This window comes from Pan paniscus, chromosome 5 (assembly GCF_029289425.2).
Source record: "Pan paniscus chromosome 5, NHGRI_mPanPan1-v2.0_pri, whole genome shotgun sequence".
NCBI lineage: Eukaryota > Metazoa > Chordata > Mammalia > Primates > Hominidae > Pan > Pan paniscus.
In genome coordinates, this window is record NC_073254.2 from 166903118 (window position 1) to 166919972 (window position 16855).

Below are 16855 nucleotides of genomic sequence, written 5' to 3' on the forward strand. Positions count from 1 at the left end.
CACTCTTCATGAGGTAGGTCTGGTTTGGAGCTTCCCTAGTGTTTGCAGCCCACATGCATCTCCAGGCAGCCCATTCCACACACCACAGGCAGATCGCCCAAGCCCCTGCCTCTGCTTTGCTAAATACCAACCCATCCCAACCCCCAAAAGTCATTCTTCAGGTGAGAAAGAGCTATGTGGCCTGAAGGATTTGTCATTTCAGTGGGACTTGAAGGATGAGTAGGACTCAGGAGGCAGAGGGGGTGGAACACAGGTATCTGAAAAATGTTGGCAATTACATTTGGAAGTTTTTAACTTACTTCCTGTGAGTGGAAATGCTCAGTGTTCAGCCTGTTTTTAAATCTCAGCCCAAGTACTTATTGTGTGATCTTTGGTTTCTCATGTTCCCTCAGTTCACTCATCAAAATGGGGATAATGATGTCTACTCCTTGGGGAGAGATAAGACTAAGATGGTTAGCCCAGGAACTACTATTATCATTTCTGAATTGCTGCAAGCAAACTGAAGCCCATTAGCTTAAAAAGAAGTATCAATCTTACCATGAAGTTAATTAATAATGGTGAAGATACTCATGAGTTTCTTTTATAATTCAGTGATACATATTTTATTCCACGTATTTAAAAGTAAGGGGTGTAGTTTGTTTAGTAAATGATAAAAACTTCAACTCTAGCTATGGAGTTGGAGTGCAAGAATTCTTCTTAAATAGCACTATCAACTCATTTTAATTTCTGTGTTTCAAATGAAAGGAATATATCAAGTTACACAGAAAGTAGATTTTATGATTTATTCTTATAAAATGAATGAGAGTCATAATTTTGTTCCAACAATACAATGTTTAAATTCCTTTCAAGTTAAATTTTCCTCTAGAGTCAGAAGACTTTAACCAACACTTCCGACTGCAGTAATAACTATTCCACTTCACACTGAAGAAGCTACAGTATCTAACTTTGAGATATACTCAGAAAGAGAAGGAAGTCACTTAAGTTCACATATCCCATGAGTGGGATCTCAAGCAAGCATTAAAACTGAGTCTGTGTTTCCTTAGGATAAAGTTGAGGCTGACTGGACCAAACAGACCCACAAGGATCAAACAGGGGCTTCAAGGAAACTCAGAGTAGACAAGGAAAAAGAGCAGAAAATTTGGTAGGAAGTCAAAGCCTATTGAAGTGACCAACACGGGATTGTAGAACTATTTGTTGATATGTAAGAATATGAATATTAACACTAATTAATAAATTCCATCATAGCATATGCACAATGGCTCACATAATTTCTGACACATGATAAAATAGGCAGATGAGAACTACAGAGAAGAGGTCATTGTGAAATTGAAAATGAGAAACATGTAATTACAAATCAATCTGATGTATAAAACCACAAATCAATCCATAATAAATTATAGCAGATGTATCAAAGTCAGCTTAAAGATCTAGAGTGATTCCTAGGCCCTCGACACTAGACAACAACCTGATCTGAACTCATACTAGACCTTCAAAACGCTCTGTGAGAAGCAGGGGTGACCTTTCATGGAATCAGAGAAAAAGGAATTCACATTTAGGACAACACTGAAAAGACAAGACTGGTGTTGGAGACAATAGAATCTGAATGGCATGAATACACTGGGTTGTTTACTATTCACCAGAATCATCAGTTGTGAGAGGTAGGAACAGAGAAGCTCTACAGCTACATTGATTGGGGTTTAGCTGGGCAAGTAAAATGAGAAGACAGGCAGGCAAGAACATTGAAAGAGAATGACTGAAGTGCTTGAGGTACCCCTACCATGGGTAACATGGGATCTAACCCCATTAGAAAGAAGAAGAAGGAATTTGATGAACAGAAAGACAGAGGACTAGTGGAGGGACTGAACTTCTTGACAAGGTGGATGAATGCGATCTGTGGACCTCATAGACTGAGAAAGCTAAGAATGCAGGACACTGATCAGAGAAGGGCCTTGGTGAGCGCAGGGCCATAAGAATGAAGAGCTGAAGCAGGGAAGGGTAAAGGTTACTGGAGCCGAGAAGATCATAAATTCAAGCAGCCAGGGTGTTGCATGGGTGATCCATGTGAACAGAAAAGTAGACCAGGATGGTGATGAGGTGTGGAGAGGAGAATAAGGCTACAGGCTTGTTGCTTCCAAAGCATGAGGAGGAGATCTAGGAATCTGGTAAGGGAGTGAGACATGGAGAGATGGTGATTTAGTGAGCTATCCCAAGCCTCAAAAGAGCAAGGATTTTTGCTTCTGTGAGGAGGACTTGTGGCCTGGAAGTACCTTGGAAGATGAAAAGTGTGCTGAGCTAAGTTACTGGAGCTGAGGAATTGGGCCACCTCCACATGGGGGAAACAATGTCCTCAGAGTGAGAGAACCATCAGCTAAAGCAAGAATGTGGAAGGAATGTTCAGTGAGGCAGCTGAGAGCATAGGAGACTTATAGATACAGGATAAGAAAGGGTATAGAAGAAAACTGTTCTGAGTGAGGGAGTGAAAAGTTGGGCAACAGGAGAAAAAGCAAAGAAGTGTTTGCAAAGAAAGGATGGAAGAGGACAGAGAAAGAGGAGCGGTTGTTTTGGACTGTCACCAGAGTGGGAGGGACAGGAGGCATTGGTTTCATGGGGAAGTGAATGAAATTGAATGGAGAAGGAATGTTGTCCGGGAGCAATGGATAAAGCTCCTATGAAAGGGGCTGGGCACGGTGGCTTACACCTGTGATCCCAGCACTTTGGGAGGCAGAGGCAGGTGGATCACCTGAAGTTGGGAGTTCGAGACCAGCCTGACCAACATGGAGAAACTCTGTTTATGCTAAAAATACACAATTAGTTGGGCATGGTGGCACATGCCTATGATCCCATCTACTTGGAAGGCTGAGGCAGGAGAAAGAATTGCTTGAACCCGGGAGGCAGAGGTTGCTGTGAGCCGAGATCGTGCCATTGCATTCCAGCCTGGGCAACAATAGTGAAACTCTGTCTCAAAAAAATAAAAAATAAAAAAAGGCTCCTATGAAAGGAATTATTTATGACCTGTATTGATGGTACTGTGTAGGGAATCAGGGAGGTGGTGTCAGATTTATCTGAGGAGAAGAGACATAAAGGGGAGAAAAGAAAGTTGGATTGGGGCAAGATACGTACCTTATATATGGTCAGACCTCAAATAACCTTTAGCCCAAAGGCATGTTGAGTTCCATTGTAAGAGAAAGTTTAGCTCCCCTCTTCCCTCCTGAGGTTCACTCAGCTCAGAACATTTCCTCACGTGAGTATTATAAGCACCTTGCATGCGAAAGAAAATACATCAAAGAGCCATGCAAGAAGCAAAGAAAAGTAGGAAGCTCAGAAGGTGTCCATAATGCTGTAAATATTTTAAAGGTCAGCTGCCAGGGTATTCGTGTTTTGAATCTAGGGGAAAAACACAGTGTGTTGTCACAGTGCCCCATGAAAGTGCAAAGCAGCACGTCTTCCTAGATTCTGTTTTAGCGTGCCTTCAAAAAGGTAGTAGTTCTTGCATCTGCTGCAGTTCCTGTTGCCTCTCTGCTTAAAACAATATCTTGCAAACAGCAGAGTTTCTGAGAAAAGATAAGAGGATTTGGGATTCTCCAAATGCAGCCTGTATAGACTCGGGTCTTATCTGTTCAGATTCTCCTTGGCTTCATTAACTATTACATGCTAACCTTTCCTATTTAACAAGAGGAGACTCTAATTTCCACAGCTTGATGAGAAAGATGTGGAGGTCTATCAAGGCCATGCCTTTCACATTTCTGTCTTCTTCAAGGTACCAAAAAAAAAAAAAAAAGCTCATTAAACATTTCTAAGCACTGTTCTGACTATATTTGCCCTTCTCTTAACCTGAAGCTGGTTGGCTGAATTTGATGTTCTTCGTATCTGCAGTGCCTGTGTCTGCAGTGCTTATGTGAAATGTTGGAAATAGCCCTTGTAGCAGCTCTGGCCACACAGGGCTGGTAAAGTCTTCCAAGGGACAGTTTGTCTTTGGGGGTGTCAGGGAGTTCCTGAGCTGTGGCTCAGTCAATTGTCCTTGGTACTTCACTTATTTTAGTCATGCATATTTTCCTTTGAATAGTGAATTGTTAAGACAGTCCTAGCCTGGTCATGGAACAGTGTAATTCTTGAGACCAAATGGGGCAAAATCATCTTAGAGTTAGATCTTTTGAGTGGAAGTATTTCTTTACTTTCCAATATTCTGGTTATAATTTTAATTCTTGCAAATTAAGTCTTAAAACCTAGGGCTCACCTAAACAAGAGAGCATGTTAATAATTTGTTGCCTCTTCAAACTAATGTTTTAAAAGTATTTTCCCAGTGTGCATTAAGGAGAGAGGTTATATGTGCTGTAGGGTGTGGCAGAAAAGAAGAGCGGCTCTTGGCTGTGCTGAACTGTTCTGAGCAATTTAGTCGGGATCTCAAATGTGCCTAACACTCTGCAAAATATGCCTGCCCTTTCCTGACCAACCATCCTCAGAATCAGGTAGGACATTCCTCACAGTCACCTGAGCCCGAGTCTGGGAAGTCTCTTCTCTTGTTTGTAGGGTCTTATCAAATGAATTCTTCCAGCCACTTTTCCCTAGAGGAATTCTGGTAAATATGATTTCTTATACTTGTTATATTCCCATTGATGTCTTTGTAATCAGTGACGTTTAGTTCCCCTCACAGATTGATGCCAAAGGCTGTCTAACCTTTGATTCAGCTCTGTCAATCACTAAGGTCCCAAAATATATATAAATGGCCAATTTTGATACTGTGTCAGGGATTAAAAACACAAGGCAATATTTTTACATGTAACACAGGTACAGCCAAGATTGGAAACAAAACTAATAGAGATCCTGATAAATTCAGAATGTTCTTATTCATTTAATTTGTTAATGCTTAATTCTAACTTGAGGAATTCTGATAAATTTACCACTTAACTGAGAGGAATGCTTTTGAAATCAAGTATTTTGATCTAAGGAAAACACTGGGTAAATTTTCTGCCAAATTGTGAGATGAGACGGCTAAGGCTAAGTATATGCAAGAAGATAATGCTTAGGTATTTTTTTTAACTTTTTATTTTGGAAAATTTCAAGCCCATACAAAAATAGACAGGACAGTAGAAAGGACCCCTATGGACCTGTCATTTAATTTCAACCATTCTCTTCACATGACTTGCTTTGTTTCAGCAGCGCTGTTACCTCCCTCCACTCCTATCAAGATTCAGAAACATCTAGAAAGGCCAGGAAGATATATTGATACTAACAAGATGATATGCTATCAGCATAAATAGAAAAGTCTCCTTTTCAACATTTTTAAATGTATGTCTTTTACATTAAATTCAGTTGATTTTAAGGACAGAGAACTGGCTTTAAAAGAATTTGTGAGGGAAAGACCTTGAGCGAACGAGCTCAATATAAACCAGTTCTGGAAGAGAACTGATAAACAAGTGGACCATATCTAAGACAGCATGAAAAGTGGGTTTCAGATAAAGGGAGGCACCATGAACTCCTGCCTCATGAACCCCTATCTGAGATAAAATCTTTAACCCTGGACACCACATGATAAGAAAAATGATGTCTAAGCAGACTACTCTGTGAGAGAGAGAGAGACAGAAAAGGCGAGGATCCTAAAAATCACCTCACTCACCCAAGGAGCAGATGAAGAAGTTCAGCATGTCTCACTAGGATTAAAAATAATTAAAAACTTGCAGGACAAGAAAATTGCCTTCAATAACCTGAATGTGTGTTCATGGAAAAGAGACTCAGTTTGCCAAATTAAAAATATGATTTTTTTTTGGAGACTCTTTGCAGGCTTCTACTGGTGTAATTTGGTGATAAACCTTAGACTCTCTCCAGTGTCCTTTATTTTAGTAAATGCTACATATGAGGCATACTACAAGCCATCTCCCAAATGCTTCCTGTTTTCAACGGATAAACAGATGAAATCTAGATTCAAAAATTACAGCCGATGGTGTAGATATGAAAAAATTTAAACACTCCTAGTAACTGATGTCGTATGATTTTGCTAATGTAGGAAGAGAATTATCCTTAATGAAAAAGAAAAGAACTAGATCCTGGGCACATTGTTCCACAACTTGAACTTTCCAGAAGAGAGGGGTAGGTTGTCAAGAGAAGGAGAAGAGAAGCGTCGCTTATAACAATGGTATTATTTCCAGAGCCAGGCATCAAGTATGGTGGATGTATGTGCTTCATAAATGCCAGCTGAACTGACAAGACACTACCTCAGGGACTTGTCTCAGGAACAAACACTGGGAAGATTCCTAAAACCCAATACTGTTTTACTCCCACCTTCTCCAGTGTCTGGAAGTTTGACCTTGGAACCCATTCCATTACCTTTTGAATGTTGCTCATGATTAAAATGCAAACAATTCTAGGACAGTTCATCCCCAGGCACGAAGTGGTCACATGGTATATACAAAAGATGGGTTCAGTGTCTATCAGATTTGGGTTTAATTTCCAGCTCTGCTATTTCGTAGTTGTGTATGTAACTTGGACAAATGTCTTCATCTCTCTGCATCTCTTTCATGTGTGTTGAATGTAGGATTTTTATAAGCTCGAACAATAGGAAGTATTGAAGTATCACACATACAGAAGTAATGGTAGCTATCACTGGTGTTATTTCTTATCTGAACATTTTGAGAAAGCTGGAAAGGAAAGAATCTGAGGAAAGCAGATCCCAGGGAGCGGGCCAGGAAGGCGTGCCATCTAGGAGGGGAGGGAGAAGAAGCTACTTCAACTTGGTGCTTGGACCAACAATAGTCTTTTTGGAGCTCCTAGCTCTGTGACAGCTCATCTTCCCCATCCCTTGCCCCTTCCTTGTCACCCGTCATTTTCCCTGTATCATCCCCCACCCCATCCCACCCCTGTCAAACATCTTCCCTTTGATCACCACCTCTCCATAGAAACCATTTAGCTATAACTATGCTCATGGCAGATCTTTCATGCTGAAATTCTGAATAGCCCTCTAAATGAGTAGTGATTCTTTAACTAATGATGGTTTCATTTATAAGAGATAGAAGGGGCCGGGTGCGGAGGCTCATGCCTGTAATCCCAGCACTTTGGGAGACCTAGGCGGGTGGATAACCTGAGGTCAGGAGTTCGAGACCAGTCTGGCCAGCATGGCGAAACCCCATCTCTACTAAAAATACAAAAATTAACCAGGTGTGGTGGTGGGCACCTGTAATCCCAGCTACTCAGGAGGCTGAGGCAGGAGAATCGCTTGAACCTGGCAGGCAGAGGTTGCAGTGAGCCCAGATCATGCCACTGCACTCCAGCCTGAGTGACAAGAGCGAAACTCCATCTCAAAAAAAAAAAAAAAGAGAGATAGAAGGGAGCCAATGAGATAAGAAAACTGGAAAAAAAAAAAAAAAGAAGTCAAGAAAAAACAGAACACATTTAACCATTTAACATCATTTTCTTTTTTTTTTTTTTTTTTTGCGACGGAGTCTCGCTCTGCCCAGGCTGGAGTGCAGTGGTGCAATCTTGGCTCACTGCAACCTCTGCCTCCCAGGTTCAAGCGATTCTCCTGCCTCAGCCTCCTGAGTAGCTGGGATTAGAGGTGCCATACCCCCGACCCCCCGACCATATCCAGCTAATTTTTTGTGTTTTTAGTAGAGATGGGGTTTCACCATGTTGGTCAGGCTGGTCTTGAACTCCTGACCTCAGGTGATCCGCCCGCCTCGGTCTCCCAAAGTGCTGGGATTACAAGCATAAGCCACCATGCCCGGCCAACATCTATCAGTTTTTAAAACAGAGAGCACAAAAGGTGATTTCTAGACCTTAAGAGGAGGTGCACCAACCTAATATTTGGTGAAAGAATAGATGTGTAATAGCGATAGGTGAAATCAGATTCTTTAGCACAACGTAATGATTTTCAAGTAGTTGATGCATTAACTTCAGAAACTATAACTATTCCTTAGCTTTTGAAAATAAGAGAAAAATTATAAAGCCTAATTTATTAAAATATGAAAATCAAAAGAGATTCCACACTGAAATTCTATATATGGACTTATGAAAAGAACATAGTCTGGCCAACTGTTCTTTATAAAAAAAAATGCTAAAAATTCTACGTACGTCCAGATCTGCCCTAACAACATCCTTTCCTCCTGCGCCCACTCTACCTCCTCATTCTCCAACCTTTGAGAGATCCATTTGCTCAGCCCTGCAGCTACTAGGCTTAGGGTACAAAAATATCAAGGCCAGGGCAAGGTCAGGGGTCAAGCTAACTTCACCACTGACCAGGTTGGGCACATTGTTCAGTCCCCTGGTGTGCTCGTTATATGCGCTTGTGAACATTTGGTTAAAGTGATTTTCTTCTTTATAAAATGGGATTTTAATCAGATTCTCCCTCACTGTGGTGAAGAGGTTATAATGAGATTAAATGTGGAGAAGAACCTGCCCCGGCGCCTGGTGCACGGATTGCTGCTTCTTGACATGCCAGGCATAGGCCTGCCACGGGCTCTTTGCTTCACTGATCGTTCTGCCTGAAGCGCTTCTGCCCAAGATATTTCCAAAGCTTGCTCTGTTACCTCCTCCAAATCTTGACTTCAGTTTCCCTTTCTCTGTGAGGCCTTCGCTTGCCACCTTATCTAAAATTACAACATTCTCTCTATCCAAGAGCCTTTCCCCACTACCTATTTATTTTTCTCCTTAATTCTTGTCATCCTACAACAAATAGTATATTAATTTATTGTATTTCCCTACTAGAACATAAGTCCTTCAAGAGCAGGGAGTTTTGTCCATTCTTGCCCGTTTGATCTCTTCCATTATGCCTAGTGTGGGTACCATATAAGCACTCAATAATATTAAGTTGATGCAAAAGTAATCATGGTTTTTGCCATTAAAAGTAACCATGATTACTTTTGCACCAACCTAATATTTGGTGAAAGAATACATGCAAGGATACATGTAAGCTACTTGTACTAGCAATGCCCTTTCTTACTCAATTTCAGAAACTCAGACATTGTTACCCTTTTCCAATCCTATTTGTCTAATAGCTATTAACACACTTCCTACCCCTATGCTGAGTAATGAGCTTCTATTAGTGAATTGTGTTCATGTAATATTTAGCAGGACTCAGTTTTCCCATGGACTCTCACCACCCCCTTGGATATGAACCTCTATCCTTGATGATGTTTGCACTAGGAAGAAGTAAATTCTCCTTCTTGTCCATATGTACACATAACAGAGTATGAACAGGCATAATTGTCCATGTGTGCACCTCAGGCAACTGAGCCAAAGGTGCATTACTATAGCTTCTAGGACTATATGTGTAGATAGGGCAGTAGATTGGGATGCCAATTTATTGAGTTGAAGTAAAAACACATGCCTTGGATTCAACTGAGCTTTTGTGCATGGACAGTCAGAGTGTGAACAATGTGATGGGATGACATTGTCGGGAGTGGCAGCTGTAACAGCATCAACTGGTCACAGCCCTAAAACACAGTGAGTCGTTGAGTCTGTTGTCATATTTCTTATAAATTGTAACAACTTTTGAGACTTTTGCCAGAGCTGGGGTCAGTAATGAATGCATTTTCTGATACACCAAAACACCCACTCCCATGAACGCAGTTCGTTCCTTAAAGCATATCCTGGCACAAAGGAACAAGACAGTGTTCATGTAGTGGACACTTATTGTTATTTAGGTGAAAAATCTGGAAAGGCAGGAAGAAAATATTTACTCCGAGGAATATTGGTTAGTCATTAAAAAAATGTCTGAAGTACAGACAATTTGGAAAATTTACTGGTAGCTCTCCTCTCCACGAGATGGCACTCATTGTCTTCCTTCCCTTTTATTTAAAGTTTCAATGCATTCATATTTAAGAGTATGAATATACCTATATGCACATACATATGCACATGTATGCATAGTATAGCTATGTAAATGTGTATACACACATACACATGCATATACGTGTGTGTATATCTTAGGCTTTATAATTTACCTAGATCATTCATATTCTTTTAATCATTCAGTTGCATTTTTGACAAAATTGTCATTTACTTGGAGCCCTTGGGGACATTCAGACAGACAGTATGTAGGTTGCTGTGTTGGTAGGTGTAGGGGGAGAGTCGCCATCTTCATCTTCTTCACTCCCACCCCTTGTTCTGCTTTGCCAAAAGACAAAAATACAAAGTTGCCTTGGAGCCTGGGCATCTACCCACAATAGGCAAGAATAAAGCCAGTAACCACATAAACAGAGAATAAACAGGAATGTAATGGGATGAGCTATTTATAGAAAGGCTACCCATCTAGGTTGTTAAGGGACTGAGCAGCCTACTTATTTGAAAAGCTGGTAACATTTTTAAAAAAACATTGAGGTTCACTCCCCTCAGGAGGAATCTTGCTCCTGTTAGCATCCAAGGCCTGAGAACAACTGTTTTCTTTTGTCAGTAAGGTCTAATTTTAATTAAAACAAGATCTCCTTTTCTTGAGGTTCTCCCACCATGCATTCCAGTCTTGTGCTCTGGTTAGAATGCTTCATCAATAGCCGACTTCAGTGTGGATTTGGAGGTCTGAGACACAATTACAGAAACTGGAGAATCAATTAGGGCTTTGGATCATTATGCAGCAATTCTATTTTTATTACGTTAGCACTAAAGTGGGGGAAAGATCAGGAACTCAGACTCTATAGAAAGGCAGATCAACTAATCTATAGGGGAAATGCAAGTTTCTCAGCAACAACAACATCAACACACATTAGCAGGCTGGAAATTCAACTCAAATTGACCGTGTAGGCATTCAAACCAAGCGGGCACTTGGAAGATGGAGATGATAAAGGTCCTTAGAGGACTTACTCATTCAACATGCGTTAGACAATAGCAGCCAGTCCCTCCCGCCTTTGCAGGGGTGCCTTCCTCTTGAGGCCTCTTCCTCTCCAGAAGGAAGCGTTGCACTCCCTACTTGCATGTATTAGTTTCCCTCTATGTAAATCCCCGTAGCTCATATTTATAAAGCACTTTGTTAGTTTCACACAGGTGACATCTAAGAATCATCTTTGTTCTTCTCAGCCACAATGGGGAGGAGGTTGACATGTTCATCCTAATTTTACAGATAAGTTCTGAATAGGGGTTCATGATTTGTCCAAGGTCACAAACTATGTAGAATCAATGCCGAAAATAGAGAACTGGTCCCCAGACCTGTAGCCCACACTCCCTTTTACCTGATCACATGAAAAGCCCAAGATTGATATATCATAGGAAATACACCTTTGTTTTCTTCTCTAGCATATGCAGGAGTATTGTAAGCCAAAGTTCCCAGTGGATATTTTACATGTGACACTTTCTACCCCTAAACATTGTTTGCTATAGCCTTCTTGAGGATGGAGTCATGACCTCAGAGAAAGGGCACAGTATATTTCATTTCTCCTAGTCCCCAGACTGGATTTTCATTACGGCTGGTGCCAGGTTCTTTTTTAGTACTGCCCCGGGCGTATGAGAAAGAGCTTATTTTCATGACTAGCAAGGGCATCATTCAAAAGACAATTTGAACGTGGCCTTTTATGTATTTTTTTGCAAAGCTGTTATTTGGATAACCTTCAGGGAAATCCTTAAAACACTGAAAATGAAAACCATTAACAATGTGTTAGACACACATATACAGAAGAGCTGATAATGTTGAGTGCATGTGTATATTCTGTATCCGTGTGTGTGTGTGTGTGTGTGTGTGTGTGTGTGTGTGTGTGTGTTGAGGGAAATAAGAGATTTGTTCTTTGGGAAATAGCTGATCCAGAAACTGTCATTAATTCATAGGCCAAAAAGCCAAACTCCTATTTTGCAGCCCTTTCCCCATGGACTTAAGGAGTCTGAGGATTAAAAAAAAAAAAAAAAGTCTGAGGTATAAATACGATCATAAAGAGACATTCAAATTTGCTTTCTTCAAAGATTTTGCTCTGAGCTACCCACGACTGCCTGAGATATGTCAGATCTTCAAGAAGTGGCTAGCTCTACTCTGAGAAGCTTTCTGTTTCTGCTTGCTACCCAGGCAACCAAAATGTCAGTGTGCACATGTGCATGCGTGCATATAAATATATACACATCTCTCACCGTCTTATTCTTCATGTGCTACCTGTCTGTGTATATCTGTTTATATACATGTATGCGTATGTCTGTGTCACATGTACATTTAGAGGTGCTTTTGCTATTTGAATTTTTGCTTCTTTTTATTTTTGAAGACCAATGGAAAAGTGTTTGAAGACAGCAGATTACATTAAAAAATCAGTTTCACCGACTGGCTCTCAGATACTGTGTACGTGTATGCACACACACACCTCTTCTACCCCCTCTGATTAATAGATGCTTCCTCTTAAGTCCTTTAAAAGAGGCATTCTTAGGCACATTTCTCTGCCAAAATGTAGTGGATTCCTCTTTGAAGCTGTGACCCTGTTGATTTTGTTCACTGCCAAATTTCACATCATGAAAAAAATAGCTTAATATTGGAGTGATTCACTTTCATGGAGAGCTGACAGAATTGAGTTCTTCAAAACCTAAACTCTGCCAATTTTGATGTCCCTAATTTATTCCAACAACCATTTAAGTCTAAATGCCTCCATTTTAATCACATTAACAGTATATTACAAAGAGACTGAACACCCAGAGGACTCCAGTTGCAAAATGAATTTGGCTCTTCCTTGTCCTCTTTATGTTTGGAATGATCAAATAGCTGCTGGCAAAAATGTTCAGCTAGAGTCAGCCCTCTGGTAATTTCCCATTGAGTCCCTCTGCTTCCTTAGCCAGAGGCCTGAACCTTGGCACTTGCCCAGACATCACAGAGGAAATAAACATACCTATTATCCAAGCAACCACAAAGATGCCTATCTGACCATTGCTGGCATTAGGTTTACCTGGACAGCTGCATTTGACTGGTGCTAAAGAGTGGTAGCTTTGTGAAACTAATCCACATCAATTCCTATCAACCTGGAGGCCTGATTGGCACCACGATCTAACCAGGGAGGCTGCAGCAGTGGCCCTGGGGAAACTGTGTGTTCCTGGTACCCCTTCTGGGTCTCACCAGTTGATAAAGTATCAGGCCTTCAATGGGGCCAGTGCAGAGATTTGTTTATACCAAGCCTGAGCCATTGCCAGTTTGCCCATTCCTCTGGTACTGTACTCACATAAAGCTGCAGGAAAGCTGAATATTTAATGCAGGTATTTTATTTGAAACCAAGTGCTCCTGTTCTCCAGGGTCTACTTTCTGCCACCAGCCTACATCCTAGGAAATAGAATAAACATTTTTCTGTCCTGCATAAGCCAAGCTATTTTCATATTTAGTTTCCCAACAGCCATCAACTGCATATGTGTGCAGACCCTGAAAACTCAAATACCTCCTTACTGTTTTGGCAGTGTTACATGGTGGTTATAAGCTAGGGTGTTCCTGTCAGAGAGACTGTGCTAACCTCTCAGCTTTGTCACTCATGGTATAACTTGCAGCAAGTCATTTCTGCTCTCTGAGATTGTTTTCTCAACTACTAACATGGGTAAAAGAATTGTATCTACTTCACACAGTGCTGCTTTGAGAAACAAGTGAGGTAATGCACAAAATTAAGAATCTGGCCTATAGTAAGTGCTAAATTATGCACTTCATGTAAGTGTATTATATATATATGTGTGTGTTTAACCAGTGTTATTGATATATGAATATTACAAATATTTTCCACTTTTTAATTGCTTGAATTCAAGATTGCTACTCAGTAACAATACAGAAAAAGAGATGAGGAGGTTACAAGTTATTTCAAGCTTGAGACATGACTTCTTTAGAGGTTTTTGTTACTACTACTGAGCTTTATTGGATTAGAAGATGCTAGCTTCCAGAATTTCTATTACGCTATGGGCTCAGGGACTGCAATATGCTGGAAGAAAAGCTGGGGATTGTCCTAAAGTTGCACTTACATACTAAGCCCACTCATTTTCCTTAGGTTATGTGATCGTTTAAGGTAGCTCTGTGATGACAGGCACTGATGGAGATACAAGGATGCCATCTCTTGGTATCTTCACATTTACATCCCTCCTAGTCTACCCCTGGGTGTTCCATGTCATCCTTATTCTGGCAATTTCATCTCCTCTGGCCATGAACAATTAAGGATATTTTTAAAAACTTATTTTACAAAGTCCCATATTTCCACTTAAAAATCTTTGAAATAAATACATTATGAAAACAGAATTAAACACTTAAACACAGGTTATTTTTGTCCTCTTTGTTAACCCAAGGCAGTATCTTCTAAAGCCAGGGCTCTGTTGATAACTTTGGTTGGTTTCATGACAACTTCTACAGTTAGAATCCCATGTTGAAAGATGAACTGAATGAGACAAATATGAGGTAATTGTCCTCAATCAGACAATAAAAGTGATGGGAAAACAATATATTTTTTAAAGTTTAACTTTTATTTATCAACAAATACTTTTTTTTTCTTTTGAAACAGAATCTTGCTCTGTCACCCAGGCTGGAGTGCAGTGGCAGAGTCTTGGCTCACTGCAACTTCCACCTCCCAGGTTCAAGTGATTCTCCTGCCTCAGCCTCCTGAGTAGCTGGGACTACAGGCGTGTGCTACCACGCCCAGCTAATTTTTTGTATTTTTAGTAGAGATGAGGTTTCATCATGTTAGCCAGGATGGTCTCGATCTCCTGACTTCGTGATCCACCCGCCTCAACCTCCCAAAGTGCTGGGATTACAGGCGTAAGCCACCATGCCTGGCCAATCAACATATACTTTTGAGTGATACAGAGGTGTCTTTGGCATTGTGAAAGGTGAAATAGAATATTTTTCGTACTTTAAAGTAGAGGAAGTATTCACATTTCTATTCTAGCAGAAAATCTATTTTCCCTGTAGAAACCAGTAATATTCCCTAATATAGTTATTTGTATAAGGACTAATATTCTAGTTCAATGATTGGAGCTAGAATGGGCTATTTTTGCCCCTAGACAATTGGACCTCCACACAGAGACTCAGACTCAAAGAGAAAGGATGAAACACAAGCAAATATTATAGCCAATCCTCAGCCTCCTGAAAGGGAAGAATCCTTAACCAAAGAAGAGAGTGAAGTGTTCGAGTCTCTCACCTCTCCAAGGAAGATTCTGATGTTTATATTTGAGAAGGGAGAGTAGAATTTTTGGGACACTCATGAATCTTTGAGAAAACAAAGTCCATTTTTATATGGCTGGAGAAGGGACAACACTTTTGTTGGAACTCTGTAGTGCTAAGAGCTGTAGCCAGTCGTTGGATGTGAACCCTGTTGCCTTCGGCTGCAATGGAATTACAGACACTGGACTTCCTTTCTTTTGGGGCCAAAGAGGTATATCCTGAGTATATTAGGTGTAACCAGGCAATCAGAGAACAATCGCGCAGTCATTTGAAGGGTAACCAGATATCTGGGTCAGGTTGCGAAAAACATCAATAGTGTTGGGGTATTTCACTGCTGGGGCTCCCTGGGGAAAATATTACTCAATGGTCATCTTTGAAATATAGCTAAAAGCCAGTCATATTTACATCACAGAGCATTGTCTGTATATTATTTTTAAAAGCAACTTCAGTCAGCTATATATCTAAGGCCTATGGGAAATAGTCTGGTAACAGAAAGAAAAAATTCAGGTAGTATTTTCTTGGAGGGTCTTAGGCCCCAGAGATGGAAGCCTAATACATAAGGGAAAATAAAATGTGTCATATGAATAGTATACAACTACAAACCTCTTTATAAAATTTGAGATTCTGAGCAGTAACTTTATGACTTTTTCATAGCAATCTCTTGTAGGAAGCTGAGGATATTTGGAGGATTCCATTTCCTGCAGAGTAGTTCAATTAAGCACAAGTAATTTCAGTCTATGCACAAAAGGACGTGAGTAGTAACTGGTTACCATTTGATGTTAGGATACAGAGTTCAGCTCCCTTGGGACAATCTATAATAAAAATGCAGTAACACCAAGAACAAATAGAAGGGGCTTTTCTCATTTACCCTTTATGACACCATTTCTGTCAAGATGGTTTCTTCGTGGAAGTGTGCACGCTGAATTTTTAGTGTTTATTTCCTTACCAATGTTCTTCTACATCCAGACCTGGCTATAGATTGCTCCTCTCAATTTTTACTTCCATCCTCTTGGCACCAACTCTCTGAGATATTGACTGATCGCTCGCTGTCCTGTCATTCTCTCTGGCTTACGAAGCCTTAGTCATTTATGTGCATTTAGAGATATCTTTGGATGCAGACTTGCTAAATCACAAGGCAGTCTGATGATGAAGTACCTTACCCATTTACACTTGTATAGAGGAATATCATCCAATTATCTACAGTGTATTTCTGAAGTACAGCAAGTTGGAGACTGGTTCCTATGTCGGCCTTTGTGTGCAATTCTCTTTTTACTCTTGATCATTCTGGCAGCAAGTGCATTTGACATTAAGTGCACTGCACGCTGTGTCTTTGTGCATGGTGTCTCCAAGTATTTGGAAGAATCTCAAAGTCAATGCTAGAAAAATAAATGTTTTAACCAAGTTTGAACAGAACAAATCGAAAAGTCAGCTACTTAGAGGAAAGGATGCCCACTTATAATCTGCACATTATGTACTGTTGTATTTTAGAAATACTTATTTGTAGCAGACAGCACTGCGAGGAAGAAAGATCACAGTCCTCAGAGTCAGTAGACATCAGTTTTAATTCTGCCTGTGCATAGTTAATGTTTGATCTTGAACAAGCAGCAACCACTCTAACCATAGTTCTTCCAACCGTAAAATCAAAGGCGGGCCTTGATGATTTCTTTAGTGTCTCATATAGTCATTGGATTGTCCTGAGGGAGCTAAACTATGCATCCTACCATCAAACGGTAACCAGTTACTACTCATGACCTCCTGTGCATAGGCTGAAATTACTTGTGCTTAATTAAG